The sequence below is a fragment of the Stylophora pistillata genome, chromosome 11 (genome assembly GCF_964205215.1).
Source record: "Stylophora pistillata chromosome 11, jaStyPist1.2, whole genome shotgun sequence".
NCBI classification, from domain to species: domain Eukaryota; kingdom Metazoa; phylum Cnidaria; class Anthozoa; order Scleractinia; family Pocilloporidae; genus Stylophora; species Stylophora pistillata.
This window is the reverse complement of record NC_142529.1, coordinates 21,968,268-21,982,892: the sequence shown is the minus strand read 5'-3', so window position 1 is coordinate 21,982,892 and position 14,625 is coordinate 21,968,268. Positions and strand designations below refer to the sequence as shown.

Here is a 14,625-nt window from a genome sequence, read left to right as displayed (position 1 = left end):
ACCTTCGCGACGTGGAAAAGAATGACAAGGACACATCGAAACCAGTCGTTAGACGCTTTAATTTACCTAATCATTCTAAGCAACATATGGCAATCTGCGGTCTTTCCTTACACTTAGGTGGCACGGAAAGCCGTAAAACTCTTTAACAAACGCTCATCTTCCAAAGCGGCAGTCTAAATCCCACAGGGATCAACGAACACTTTTCATTCCACTAATTTATTCGTGTTTTTCTCGTTGCCATGTTCCCACCAATAACGTAACTCCATTTTCTGCCTTTAAACACGAAGGCGCGCTATAAAAGGAGCCTTGGTCCCACTGGACTATTTGTCAACGAACAATCGTGTGATGTAGAACTCTTAGAGTCAAGCCAGCTTGAGCTGCAGCTACTCCAAAGCAGTGAACAGTGGGCGAATTCCTCAAAATTGTTTTATGTCTTCATCACAATACAAGAACTTTTGAGATTTGTATTTCCTTTCTCCAATGGAAACTGTCTTTATTTGTGGCGGTATATTTGAGATCGAAGTAGGTGGTTCCCACGTTACCTCATGCCACCATGCTGGTGGAAGTAAACAATATATATCTTTTTAGCTCCTTTTGTTCATCTAGCAGTATTTAAATTTGACCCACACACGTCAACGGTAAGTGACAAATGAGCCTTGGTCTTCCCAGGGAAGACTTCCTCATATAGCGCGCCTTCGTGTTTAAAAGCACACAAAACCCACAATTCCTCTATTCGTTCCGACGAAGGGCTAACGCTCGAAACGTCAGCTTTAGTAACCGTTACGGTGGCCAATTTACAATTTCCACTTTGTTGATATATCCAAATTATTTTGTTACCCCCCACCGACGCAGCCCCAAACAGTTTCTTTAGCAGCCCCGGCCGGACCAACACTCAGGGTCTTAAAATAATTGAGAAGAATATGCTACCTTTCTATAACATCAAGAAATGGTTAGATATTCTAGTCTTCTCGGATAGGGACGAATAAATGGAGGTCCCCTCCTGCAGGGTTAGGGGCAGGAGACGTTAATTTCCCACGCACGAGATTACTGTGTGATGAATGTCCTCCCCTGGGGTGGGATGGGTGGTTAACAGGACCCCTGTTGATACCAGTGTTTACTACACTGAAGGGGCTATCCTGTGTAAATATAGATGTCTACTACTACTACTTTAGAAACTATCAGCCTTTATTCCTCAGCTCTATGGATGACTCATGAAAATAGGTGTGCAAAGCGGCAAAAACGGAGGGCGGAAAGGTGTTAGCGAGCTTCGAAAACACCGACGAATTTGGCTGTTTTTCGTTCCCTGAGAAATCGTGTGACATATTTGATGCATAAAGCTCGTCAGGAGTATTGTTGGAATTTAATTGATGATATGGGCAATGACCAAAGAAAGTTGTTTAAGTCCAGCAGGTCTCTTCTCAATCTCGCTGAGGGTTCTACTTTCCCTCCATGCACAGACTATCAAGTCCTGGCTACTGATTTCGGTGAATTCTTTGTTCAGAAGATTGCTGGAATGAAGTCTATAATCTCAAACACTGCTCATCGATCTTCATCCAGCACCCTGCCTGCTGAATTGTTACTGATGCGTCATTTTCTGAATTCGAACTTTTATCGACAAATGATGTACAGGCAATTATTTTGTCGTGTGCTAAAAAGTCCTGTCTTCTTGACCCGATTCCAACTACATTACTTGTTGAACATCTTGCTGTACTCCTACCTAGGATTACAAGGATGTTTAATCTATCCCTGAGTACGGGTCATTCCCTGACTCCTTGAAACTTGCGATAGTGCGACCACTTCTGAAGAAACCTAGTCTTAGGCTTATTCCCAAGAACTACCGACCAGTGAGCAACCTACAGTACATTTCAAAGATAGCTGAGACTGTTGTTGCTGAGCAGCTGCATAAGCATTTGTCTTCGAATAACGTGCTTCCAGTGTATCAATGTCCGGGCGTACCGCCTTCACCACAGTGCTGAAACCGATCTGTTGAAGGTCGTAAACGATATTCTACCTAATATGGATAAACAACGTGTGACTTTACTTCTTCTCCTTGATCTGAGTGCTGCTTTTGATACTGTGGATTATGGCACGCTGCTACGAAGATTGGAAAACTCCTTTGGTATCCAAGGCAATGTCCTTTCATGGTTTCAATCTTACCTCTCTAGTCGTTCTCAGTGCATTTCGGTACACAGTACACTTTCAAGAAGATTCAACTTGGATTGTGGTGTTCCGCCGGGATCTTCAGTGGGTCCTTTTTTATTCACACTCTACACTAGATTGTTTCAGATTGTTCAGTCGCATTTGCCTGACATTTACTGTTTTGCAGAGGATACCCAATTATATTTTTCTTTTTGTCCCAGTGACGTTATTGATAAGCTTTCCGCCTTAAGTGCTTTGGAGTCCTGTGTTGATGATATTCGCTCGTGGATGTTAACCGACAGTCTTAAGCTATAAAGGATGATAAGTCTGAATTTTTGGTTATAGGAACACCTCAGCAGTTGGCTAAAGTTAATTCTCATCGCGTACGAGTGGGTGATTGCCACGTCTCAGCAGTCTCCTCTGCTAGAAACCTCGGTTCTTGGTTTGACACAAAATTGTCAATGGCTACCCACATAACAAAATTGTCTGGTTCTTGTTTTTATTATCTTTATATAATATTCGGCGTTTATGGAAGTACCTCTCTAGACGGTGCACTGAGACTCATGTGCATGTATTTGTGTAATCTAGGATTGACTTTCGTAACAGTATCCTGTATGGTATTCCTATCAGTTAAATAGGCTTCAAAGAATACAAAATGCTGCTGCTAGACTGGTTTGTCAGCAAAGTAGCTACAGCCATATTACACCCTTACTTTTTAATTTACACTCGCTACCAGTTAAATTTCGAATTGTTTTTAAAATTCTTTTAATGACATTTAAGGCTCTTAAAGGTTTAGCACCTACATATCTAGCCTCTTTAATTTCCATTAAGTCACCTTCACGGTATAATCTTAAGAGCTCTCGTGATAACCTCCCCCTTCGTTGCCCTAAAAAGTTGTCTAAGGTTAGTCTTGGTGATCGCTCCTTCACATGTGAGGCGCCGAAGCTTTGGAACATGCTTCCTCTGGAGATTGGGTCTGAAAGCACTGTTGCTGACTCCAGGTCTAAACTTAAGACACATTTATTTCGTGATGCGTTTTCATAGTCTGCTAAATGTTAATTATTTTGTGTATTGTGATCTTAACCTATTTATAATAGTTTTCATAGTCTGCTAAATGTTAATTATTTTGTGTATTGTGATCTTAACCTATTTATAATAGTTCTCTTAGTTTTAAACTATTTAAATAGTGATATGATTTTCTGAATTTTACCTCCATACGTTGTTTGATTTAGGGTTAATTCTTAACTCTTATTGTAATGCGCATTTGAGCATATCGACATGGAATCTGCGCACTACAAATGCTGTATTATTATTATTATTATTATTAAATTCTTCGCTCAAAGTTGAAGTCTTCGCTCGGCCTCCTAGACGATTCGTTGACAACATACAAATTTTTAATTCAAAGCTCAAGTTTCGATTTGAACACGATCCGCCGACAACATACAAGAGGGTCCTCTATACCCCTATGTAGTACTCGGTCACGTAAAAATATTTAATGACCTTTTCACGTATCACGAATAATATCCAAAACTCTTTCACGTTCACGCAAAATTCAAGACAATCACGTTGAACTAATATTTTACTTTTTCTAGTCTTGACCAAAGAGGACGTTAGGTCTTGTCTTAGTTGTTCAAGAACCACTTGTGGTCTGCTTTATGACTTTAACCGATCCCTTTGAAGTCTACGTACAGTAAAAACTCTGGTCAAAAGCTAACCAGAACCGTTCGAGAACAACACGTACATTTTTAAAACAATAAAATAAAACTGGAAATCCATCACACAAAACAAATTGGTTCACGAATCACGTCTAATTCAGCTCTTCATTAACAGGTCAAGTTTAAACAAAAAAATTCGTTCACATTGACATTAAGAGACATATATTCTCTTACGTCATACGTACAGAAAATAGATTTAAGGCGCTCTTGTCTTCAAAAGTGCAGCTCAGGAATATGCATAATAAAACAATTATGAGATTCGGTTTTCGCATGAGAGCAATAATGAGAGCGATAATCAGTTTGTGTTATCCGCCTCAGCCTTTGGCTACGGCAGACAACACAAACTTTGATCTTGATAATTATCGCTATCATGCTCCACCTCATCCAATAATTGTTAATGATTATCTTCAATCCCGATAGTTTTAAACACGACATGTCGCCGTGAATTGATGTCACTCATGATCACCCATAACGCACTGAGGGCCACACGGGCTCTTTTGCCCAACTCGAAAAAAGCGAGGAAGCTTTAATCTTCCTGCTTGCCTTTGCGTTTTACAACATTTTCTTTTTTTTAAGTAAGCAGTCGTCAAGCTTAACACACCAAAACAAAGTTCTCGCTCACATTCATGCACTACTGGCCTGAAATTGTCCGCCTCTTGGGCGGCACTCCCCTCAACTTCTCCTATGGGATGTACCTTGCCCCCGAGGGGAACAGGCGCCCCTAAATCTCTTCAATTTATAGGGGTGCGTCTAAGAACCGTAAATAAAAATTCGGCACTGGATTGCCGCCTCCCCTGTCTTGTGAATATCACGTGCTCTCGTCCATGATCTCCTGTTATATGTCAGCCAGTTGCCTCAAGCACTGATCCCGTCGTTCTTTAATAGTCGCCACAATCTGCTCGTGTTGTTCAGGATATCTGACAAGATCCTCCTGCAATGAAGAGGTTGATCTTAAGAGCTAATTTGAGGAAAGGTACTTAACAGCACTTTCTAAACCCAGTACAACCTATGTACAACGGGAACTTTCAATTCAAGAGACACCAACTTTAGTCCTAACTGGGGATATGACTGGTAACCTTGTACCTTCTTTGAAGGGATACCTCTGTTCAAGGGACACCTTTTCCATTCATAAGGGCGTACACTGATTCGAAGTTCCATTGTAGATGTTATTTTCATTTAAAGGAAACCTCTATTCAGGAGACAGTTTTCATATTGACGAGGGTATCCCCAGATTGGAGGTCCCATTGTATCTGCCACTATCATTCAAGGGACACCTCTGTGTGGGTGACATTCTCTCATTCAAAAGATGTCCTCTGGAGCGCTACGTTTGACAAGTGAGTCGTGTGTCAACTGTAATAATGCCATGATGGCAGGGAGAGGTAATCCTAACCCTTTGGTTCGCTACGTTTGACAAGTGAGTCGTGTGTCAACTGTAATAATGCTATGATGACAGGGAGAGCTAATCCTAACCCTTTCACTCCATTGATCTTCTTAGTGATTCTCCTTACCATCTGCTATACAATTCTTATGATGCAAGTTTGGAGAATTTGGTATCGAATCAACTAAAAATCCAATAATTGATAGGACTATTTTTCTTTATTCTCATCACTTGCCTGTTTGACTTTGTATTGCGATTGTAAGGAGAAAATCTGTCTCGATCACTCATGGGAGTTGAGGGAAAAAAAAACTACAACTAAACAAAACACAATTTATCCCCACTCCCCAAATGTGGCTTAATTGTCGTGCTAGTGTACGAGATATTATTTTTCTACCTGAAAACTGGCAGCTACTGGGGTAAGGCTCCGCACCTCCTGAGAACTGTGAAGACAAAGGAAAAGAAACCAGAGCTTACACATACACAATGTAGGCAGCACTGTAAGTAAAACTGAGCGAATAATTACTTAAAAAGAACGTAGTCAAATTTCTTTGATAAGCACTGTGCCATAGCTTATGAGGTAACGTGGCTTGAAAATGTTATCGGTTTCCTTCATGTTACTTGTGCCGCGTGAGAATAATATTGGGAAAAAATAGCTGTTCGCGTTTAAATCATCCTGAACTGCGAAACCATGCCCCTGCCAAACATGAAAAAAATCGCTATCCCAAAGAACAACAGGGTTAACAACGCACATGACTGAGAGTTGGAAAGTCAATGTTTTTAAGTTACATGTACACGGATGTCATTATGCATTAAGGTTCAATATACTTCTGTACAGTAATGCATTAATAAGACCAAGTGCTCTACACATCTGCTTTATTCGAATATGATGAACTTAATCATATACTTAACAATTATTCCACAAGCGCACGTTGTATATGAGATGATAGATAGCCAACAAGGCGCATAGCGCCGAGTTGGTTTTAATCATCTCGTATCCAACAAGCACGAGTGGAGTAATTGTTTTATTAAAAAAAACGCCCCCAATATATTAGACAAATCTTTTCGACTTTGTTTTGTAAGAAGAAACCGGATGTTACAATGTACAGATATTAAATTAGATACAATGAATATACGAAGTTCATATATTTTGAACTGCGGTATTAGATACGTATGATGCACGATCCTCGCAGTAGAGAGCGAACTTCATATACTCATTGTATCTGATTTATCATCACGAGTTTATTACGAATCAACTTAACAGCTTGCTCCCAGTTGGCTTGTTAGCTCAATTGGTAGAGCGCTGCGCTAGTATCGCTGAGGTCAGTGGTTCGAATCCCGTACAGGCCTGTTTTTTTTTTTCAGGTCTGATTTTCGCTGTTGCATAAATAGCGCTCTCAACTGCGAGGATCGTGCATCATACGTATCTAATACCGCAGTTCAAAATATATGAACTTCATATATTCATTGTATCTGATTTATCATCACGGGTTTATTATGAATCAACTGAACGGCCTGCTCCCAGTTGGCTTGTTACCTCAATTGGTAGATCGCTGCACTAATATCGCAGAGGTCAGTGGTTCGAATCCCGTACAGACCTGATTTTCGCTATTGCATAAATAGCGCTCTCTACTGCGAGGATCGTGCATCATACAGATATTAGATTATGGTATATTGGCTCATATACCATAATGGCTAAGCCTAAAAAAAGTCTTGAATTGCATTATCCAATGATCCAGATTTTAATAAAACGATATCTACAAATAATCACATGACTGCAGTCAAAGGTGTGCTAACCAATAGAATACAAATGATCTAATAGCTGTGGCATTTATCCAAATAGGAAAAAAATGCTACAGATGTCATTCTTATTTTGCAGGTGGTAATCAATGCGATTAAATACTAAATGGAAAAAAAAAACTGAGAATCTGTATGAAAACATCACTTACAAATTCTCCCTCAACTGTGTTTTTGGCCATGTCTCTCAAGTAATTGATATCATGCTGGTATCGTACCACTAAGGAAGACCCCTTAGGGTTTCCAATGCCTAAAATGAAAAAAGAAAAAAAAACCCAGTAATTTGTCAACAAAGTTCTTCCAGTGACACATCAACTTATTACTCAGGGTTTTTAACATTTTTTTTTTCTAGATAAAAAAGATGCAAAAGAAGTCGCAAGGTTCCTTTTCGTAAGGGGGGTTTTAGGGTGTGCTCCCCCATACATACAATCATACATACATACATAGTTTAATTGACCACTCCCCATAGGGGCTTTTCAGGGCCAACACCCACCCATCCTACCCAGGGGAGGACATCCACCACACAGCAATCTCGTGCGTGGGAAATTAACGTCCTCTACCCCTAACCCTGCAGGAGACGGGACCTACAGTTTATTCATCCCTATCCGAGAAGACTAGAATATCTATCTATTTCTTGATTATACAAAGGTAGCAAATTCTCCTCACTTATTTTAAGACCATGAGTATTAGTCCAGCCGAGGCTCGAACGCTTGACCTCCCGCACAACACAATCCTATTCCCCCCCACACTAAAAAGAAGACAAGGTACCAAAAAGAGTGCTTGAAGGCTAGACAGACAAAATGAAAAGGTCTTGTGGCAGCAGAAGACCACCTGCAATCACCCATCATTGAAACCCCTGCTATTGCAGGGCACTTTGACTGTGTGTCATAAAACCAAATGTACAGTGTTATTACAACAGCCAATAATCTCAATTCATTCGAAAATTGGCAGCATTCTTTTAAACCACTAGCAGTACAAGGTGGGGCAAAGCTGCCAGGTTCTTCCTTTGTCGACAGTTACCTTGTAACAGCCTTTCAAGATCTTCAATCTCTTGTCTAATAATATCAGCTCTCTGCATTCCCTCAAAAATGCTAAAAAAACAAATGAAAAGAAGCTTAAAGTGAGACAATGAAAAAAAAAGGGAAAAATCACCTCTAAATTTTATCTTGCCATGAAATGTTCAGTGTATTCCAAAATGGATGCTACATACATTTATTTAATATCAACCCTGAACTACTATGAGTGATCAAGACAGATCTTCTCCTTACCATATCAATACAATATCAAGCAGACAAGAGATCATCCTCGGAGACCCAGGGGCTGAGTCGATTTCAAGTTAAGGGCAGAAGAGCCTCTGGGGACATTGTCTTACAAGACTAGTTCCAAACGGTCGCAGTCGTTCTGGCATCTGATTGGTGCCAGAAAATCTTAGTGTTTTTCTGCCCAATCAGAGTGAAGTGTCCTTTGGAGTCCTTTCGTGTGTTTTAACACGCACATATTGAACAAGCTGTTTTGCTCGCTATGTTTGTTTGGGCCGTGCGACGAAGCTTTGAACATTTGAACATTTTATGGAATTTGCGCACTATAAATTTTAATATTATTATTATTATTAAGCTTTGCCCGAGGTGAAAAGTTTCAGTCTCAGCACACAATGTAAGAGAAATCGATCAGATTGTCCGTGAAATCTTACCGGAAATTATACTGAATACTTTCGCAGGTATCACAAGAGAACGAGTTTAAAAGTTTGCGAGGTTTGTATAAAACATAATGGTTGCAGGCATTGATATCTCGCTTTAAACCTTAGATGAGATGTAAGCCTAAATCTTTCAAGATTTTTTGTATAATTTGCTGTAACTGAAACTTTTCCAATCCCGTGAAGCTATTTCGTCGCACGGGCCACGCAGGTATGTCGAGCAACTGGCGCTTACGCAACTTTTTGTGCACGCCCGGCCAAAATCTAATATACTCTTCGCTTAAAAAAAAAGAAAAGCTAAACGTGGAAACTTTTGTTGATTAGATTTGGGTAGATAACCCTGTACTAAGCTGAAATTTACAATAAAGCAAACCCGCCCTTTCCATCCAATATTTCTTGGTCTTTGGTTTTGTTTTCCCCAATGAAAGCAGCATCGATTCCCAATAATCAAAGGTATTTAGCTTGGTCTTCAACAATCGACAAAATAGGTGAAATGTCAATGACCAAGGGACTAGAAGAGAATCCGTGGCCTTTCGAGCTCAAGAATTTGAACACTCAACGCAGCAGTTGAAAGATTAAACTTTCTCCAAACCCCTTCGGTAACTGTCCGAAAACATATTTCCTTTCCACGATGTTCTCTATGATTAGTCTTTGTTCAGATTTTAATTAGCTAACCGGAAACTCAGCTAAGCTTTCTTTAATCGCTTGCTGGAGGTCGTCCACGTACTTAACGTTCTCTGCAACTTTGGCCATATTGTAAAGTCTTTACTACAAAGCAACGATTAGAATTTGGCCCGCACAGAAAGCTACGTAAGTGTAAGCGCCAGTTGCTTGACATAGCTGCGTGGCCCGTGCGACGAAATAACTTCACGGGATTGGAAAAGTTTCAGTCACAACAAATTATACAAAAAATCTAAAAATATTTAAGCTTACATCTCATCTAACGTTTAAAGCGACATATCAATGCCTGCAACCATTATGTTTTATACGAACCTCGCAAACTTTTAAACTCGTTCTCTTGTGATACCTGCGAAAGTATTCAGTATAATTTCCGGTAAGATTTCACGAACAATCTGATCGATTTCTCTCACATTGTGTGCTGAGACTGAAACTTTTCACCTCGGGCAAAGCTTCGTCGCACGGCCCAAACAAACATAGGGAGCAACAGAGCTTGTTGTATGTGTGCGTATTAAAACACACGAAAGGACACTTCACTCTGATTGGGCAGAAAAACACAAAGATTTTCTGGCACCAATCAGATGCCAGAACGACTGCGACCGTTTGGAACTAGTCTTGTAAGACAATGTCCCCAGGGGCTCTTCTGCCCTTAACTTGAAATCGACTCACAGCCCCTGGGTCTCCGAGGATGACAAGAGATGAGAATAAAGAAAATATCAATTAGGAAATAGCTAGTTGATCCAATAGTAAATTCTCAGAACTTACATCATAAGAATAGTATAACAGACAGTAAAGAGAGTTACTAAATGGATCTTGAGAGTGATGGGGTTAATGTGAAAAATCATGTTCTTTATCCATGTACTTACTCATCTGAGGAGGAACTTGGCTCTATTTTCACCATGTCACTTCTTAAAAAAAAAAAAAAAAAGAAAACTCTTATGTTACTTAAAAAGTCAAGAAAAAACTGTTTCCAGACACTTGCCTCTGTTGAAAGGTTTACAAACTCCTTTAACTACTGGTATACCACAGAAAAACATCTATTCAAATGTTTCTGATGGTCTCCACGGCCACAAACTATAGTTAAAAATCCTGTTTATGATCATTTCTCATAAGCAAACATGTTTCAAATGTACCTGGCCTATGATTGGCTTTATTCAAAAGTGTGCAGGGGATTTAGACTGGCAAGCACAGATAAGTTTGCTCCCCCCTAAGGGTGTGTTGTTCACCTTCTTATAGAGAGTTCAGGTGGGGGACACAGAGGCCTTTTAGCCACTTGCACTAAATTCTGGGTCAAGAGCTCCGTGTTTGAGACCTGACTGGGCCATTTGCAATGTGTTCTTAGGTAAATCACTTAATTTTCACAGAGTCTTTCTACCGAGGAGTGTTATTGGATTTGGGTGAACTGTCAGGGATGGGTGATGAAATGCGACGGTTAACCTTGCAATGGACTAATGAATAAAGGCTGAACGTTTCTAAAGAAACTGTGGTGCTGCATCAGTGGGGGTAACAAGGTAATTTGGTTATATCAACTAAGTTTAAAATGTAAATTGGCCACCGCAACGAGTTAAACGAGCGACATCCTATCTAGGGGGAAGTACAGTCATACTTCTAGTTGCTTTATGCTTTGAAAACCTGGATAAGATCCAGCTGGAGGGGCCATTTGGCTCAATTGCAAACTTTACCTTAGAGCAGGTTAAAATCTATTTCATCAGTTGCGTGAAAAGAGCTTCAATTAAAAACTCTACTAAACCTGAATTATAATTGTCATTTGTTAAATTCATTCCATAAGACAAACAAAACAGTGGACCTGTGCTTGCATCTTCTGTCCTCCTCCTGAGAAAAATAATTCAACAAAATAATGAAAAACTAGTTTGCAACAACAGAGAGATTTAACATATTTCTAAGCACTTCCTCTAAATAACCCCCGAGAGGGACATTTTTTGTCAAGTAGAGGCAACGTTTTACCATTGAAGACTTGAGGTTCTAGCTAATAACCTGATTGCTACATGTACAAGTACAAGAGTGATACACAAAAATGAATTGATAAGCTATAGGGGAATCCTTGTTTACAATATTTGTCTCATTAGCATAAGCAATTCAGTTTCTGATGGAGCTAAAAATAAATCAGTTCTGAATATCGAAAGGTCAAAGTATGATGAACTCGGCCAGTCAATACGAGCCTGATGCATTGAATACTTTTTGTGCAACACGGGTTTAAAAACTCAAAATTTTACATAGAATGTATGAGCTCATTAGCGCTTTTGCCACCCAGAAATTTTGCAGTTTTTGATGGACTATTTCTCCTTGAATATTACACCCAAAGAGCTAAAAATTTCACCATGTACTAAGGCTTTCTAGTTTCTAGCTAAAGAGCTGCCTGAAGTCAATTTGTATCTAACATGCTTCCTTCTTTACGCAAAGCCGTATGCAAATGAGCAAAAATGTAAACAATGACGTCAGCATGAATCTGCCTATATGTACAAATAAACACAAGAGATGTACATGAAACTATTTCAACTTAATTATTGTGCAAATTCCAAGTTGGTGGCATGTCATTAAGAGAGTTCTATGCACGGAGTATTTTAATCCTGTGGAGTATTTACAGTTTACTGTATATGACTACCAGCATCTAATTTCTCCTTAAAATATCACCCTGAATCACACATTAAGTTCACGAGATTATAAGAAATAATCTCTAACTAAAAAAGCTCTTGATTGTTAAACAAATTCTCCTTGTCAGCACCTCAGGAAATGTATAGAGAACAGTATGGAGAATATGCATACTGATGTAAGGGTGAAGAGGGTTAATAAAAATGCTCTTCAAACATTGAAATAAATGTTGTGTGCAGCTCAGTGGTTGAGCATCTTACCAGTTGTCAAAAGACAAGGCATGTGATCAGAAGTTTAAAATAATAATCATTATTTTCTATGTAACAAAGGTGCATGTCAAAAAACATTTTTCATCATACCTCAACAAATGACTGGAATCTTGGTTTTGGGGGTTTGTATTTCTATAAACAATAAAAAGAATTTAATAAAAGCACTGACAGGATTTCTACAGCTACCAACACCTACATTACAAATGACTTACTCTGAACATTACTACGGTAAGCCAAGCAAACCAGAACAACCTACATGTACAATTAAACACTGCTAATGGAATAAAAGTGATCAATCACAACTGACTTGTACTTTAATAGCCAGTCTTAGAGTAGAAAAACATGACAGCAAAATTGAGCAATCAGCTTTCATGAACCCTGGTTTCTGTGGCATGAAATGATGATGAGTATTCTACCTCCTCCTAGATGGGATGCTAATCTATCCCAAGCACCCCCTCCCACCACCACTGAGTGACCAAGACAGATTTTCTCCCTACAACAGCAATACAATGTCAAACAGACTAGTGACAAGAATAAAGAAAAATATCAAATAACGGCTGAACACAGTTTTTGATACCTTTGTATCTTACACCATTTTCTCTAAAACCCTTGATCTCTCGATCGCCAAAACTGGCAACAAGTTAACAATACAAACTTTGTTTTTTTGAAAGTTAAGATATGCACATGCCTTTGTTCAACATTTTAAATTGGATTCCCTTCTATCAAGAGATGTACGTCAACAGATGCACATTAATTCTCGAGAGAATGCTCCATAAAATACCAGAGTACCTGAAATCTCTGCCTCAATTGAATTCTGATGTTCACTCCAGAAATACCCATTAAAGCAATCTAAAGCTATGCTGCCCCAAATATAGCAACCCTACCGAAGGGGAACAAATGTTCACAGTTAGATCCCTCAAAGACTGGAATAATTTAGGGAAAACACTCAGAAACTCTAAAGACACAAAAAAGTTTAAAAAAGAGACTAATAAACACTCTTTTAAAAAGCCAGATAGAAACTAACAATTTCAGTGCGCCATTTTAGATTCTTTGTTAATTAATGATTTTCTGTAATCGAATAACACTTAATAGTATTGTATATATAGGTACAGAGGTAGAGGGCCACAGGATCATCACTTTAACTACTATCACGTCCTACCCTCTTGAAATAAAGTCTATTGTATTGTATTGTATTGCAAGCTGACGTATGTGCCATTGCCATGGTGACATCAATAGATATAAACAGGCCTTAAAAACTGGTTTGTTTATTTGTAGAAAATTTAGTCATTAGAATTTCTTTATAATTTGCATGCAACAAGCTTGTAACAATACTCACAAGTTAACACCATTTTGCTAACAATTTAACAGAGAGATCTTTAGTTATCCCTTGTTGAAGGTTCACTTGATTATCTAGAATATCCTTTGTTAAATATCAATTTTTTTCAATACTCCAGTTACTAATTTCCTAAAATATTTTCATGACAAATTTCATGAAATTCTGATGAGTGGTTCTCAAGAAATAGGCATATTTCCGAGAAAGCAATTTACCATTCAATCGCAATTTTATACTTACTAAATATGTGCTGCATTTAACTGGGTTCTTTCGGTAACAACGAAAAAGCTGAGAATTGCTGGGTTCTTTGCACCATTAACTTTTCTAACATGTCTTTGTAATAAAAAATTAAAGCCCTCAATACACTGCGCCAACTATGGAGAAAAATAGCACAGATAGTGCGGATACATGTTGAGTAAATAAAATAACCACTCTATTGACGGCATGTTTGTTTTTTGTAATCCTTGTGTGTGCGCTGAATTGCATCAGCAAAAGCGCGTGCAAAAACCATGTTCAGCCACCTTAAGCCACCATGTCACCTACAACATCACCCCACTACACATGTACTATACCTTAACTTGTGGTGCTGGAGTAAAGATCAACAGATCATCAGGTTGCTGAGTAGGTTGTACAGTAGGTAGCTTATCCCACACACACTCCTCTGACTGCATGCATGGCAGGAATACAAAGCTGTGTTTGGGTGTAAGTTGTGTTGGCCTGTCGACAGAGCAAGATCAGGCAGATAAGCACTCTTTCATATACACCTTTTCAAAGTTTTTTAAGTTTTTTGACAAAACTATTATATTTTTTTTTTGGCATAAGTATTACACTTTAATTTATAGAGTACAGGGAGGGAAATAGTCAATTTACTTGATATGGAAAACTATTTTTGTTGTAGCTCACTGCCAAATCATCAGTGAATTTTCCAATGAAAATGGTAAAAGTATATACATTTGTAAAAAACATACCTCTGACCCTGGCCTAAACAAAAATCCTAACCAGTAATGTCGCGTTCC

At 38.9% G+C, this 14,625-nt stretch overlaps 1 long non-coding RNA gene across 2 annotated transcripts; it reads right to left on the bottom strand.

Annotated features, from left to right (window-relative positions):
* Positions 1-3,786: 3,786 nt before the first annotated feature.
* LOC148720618 (uncharacterized) lies at positions 3,787-14,280 on the bottom strand. Of its 2 annotated transcripts, XR_015992994.1 has the most exons (5): positions 10,264-10,305; positions 8,047-8,117; positions 7,179-7,276; positions 5,627-5,672; positions 3,787-4,785 (listed from the first exon to the last, which is right to left on the bottom strand). It is a non-coding gene; the product is annotated as an uncharacterized LOC148720618 (long non-coding RNA). The 2 variants fall into 2 exon arrangements; XR_015992995.1 differs by lacking the exons at positions 3,787-4,785; positions 5,627-5,672; positions 7,179-7,276; positions 8,047-8,117; positions 10,264-10,305 and adding exons at positions 10,315-11,230; positions 12,367-12,408; positions 13,066-13,156; positions 14,182-14,280.
* Positions 14,281-14,625: the final 345 nt, after the last annotated feature.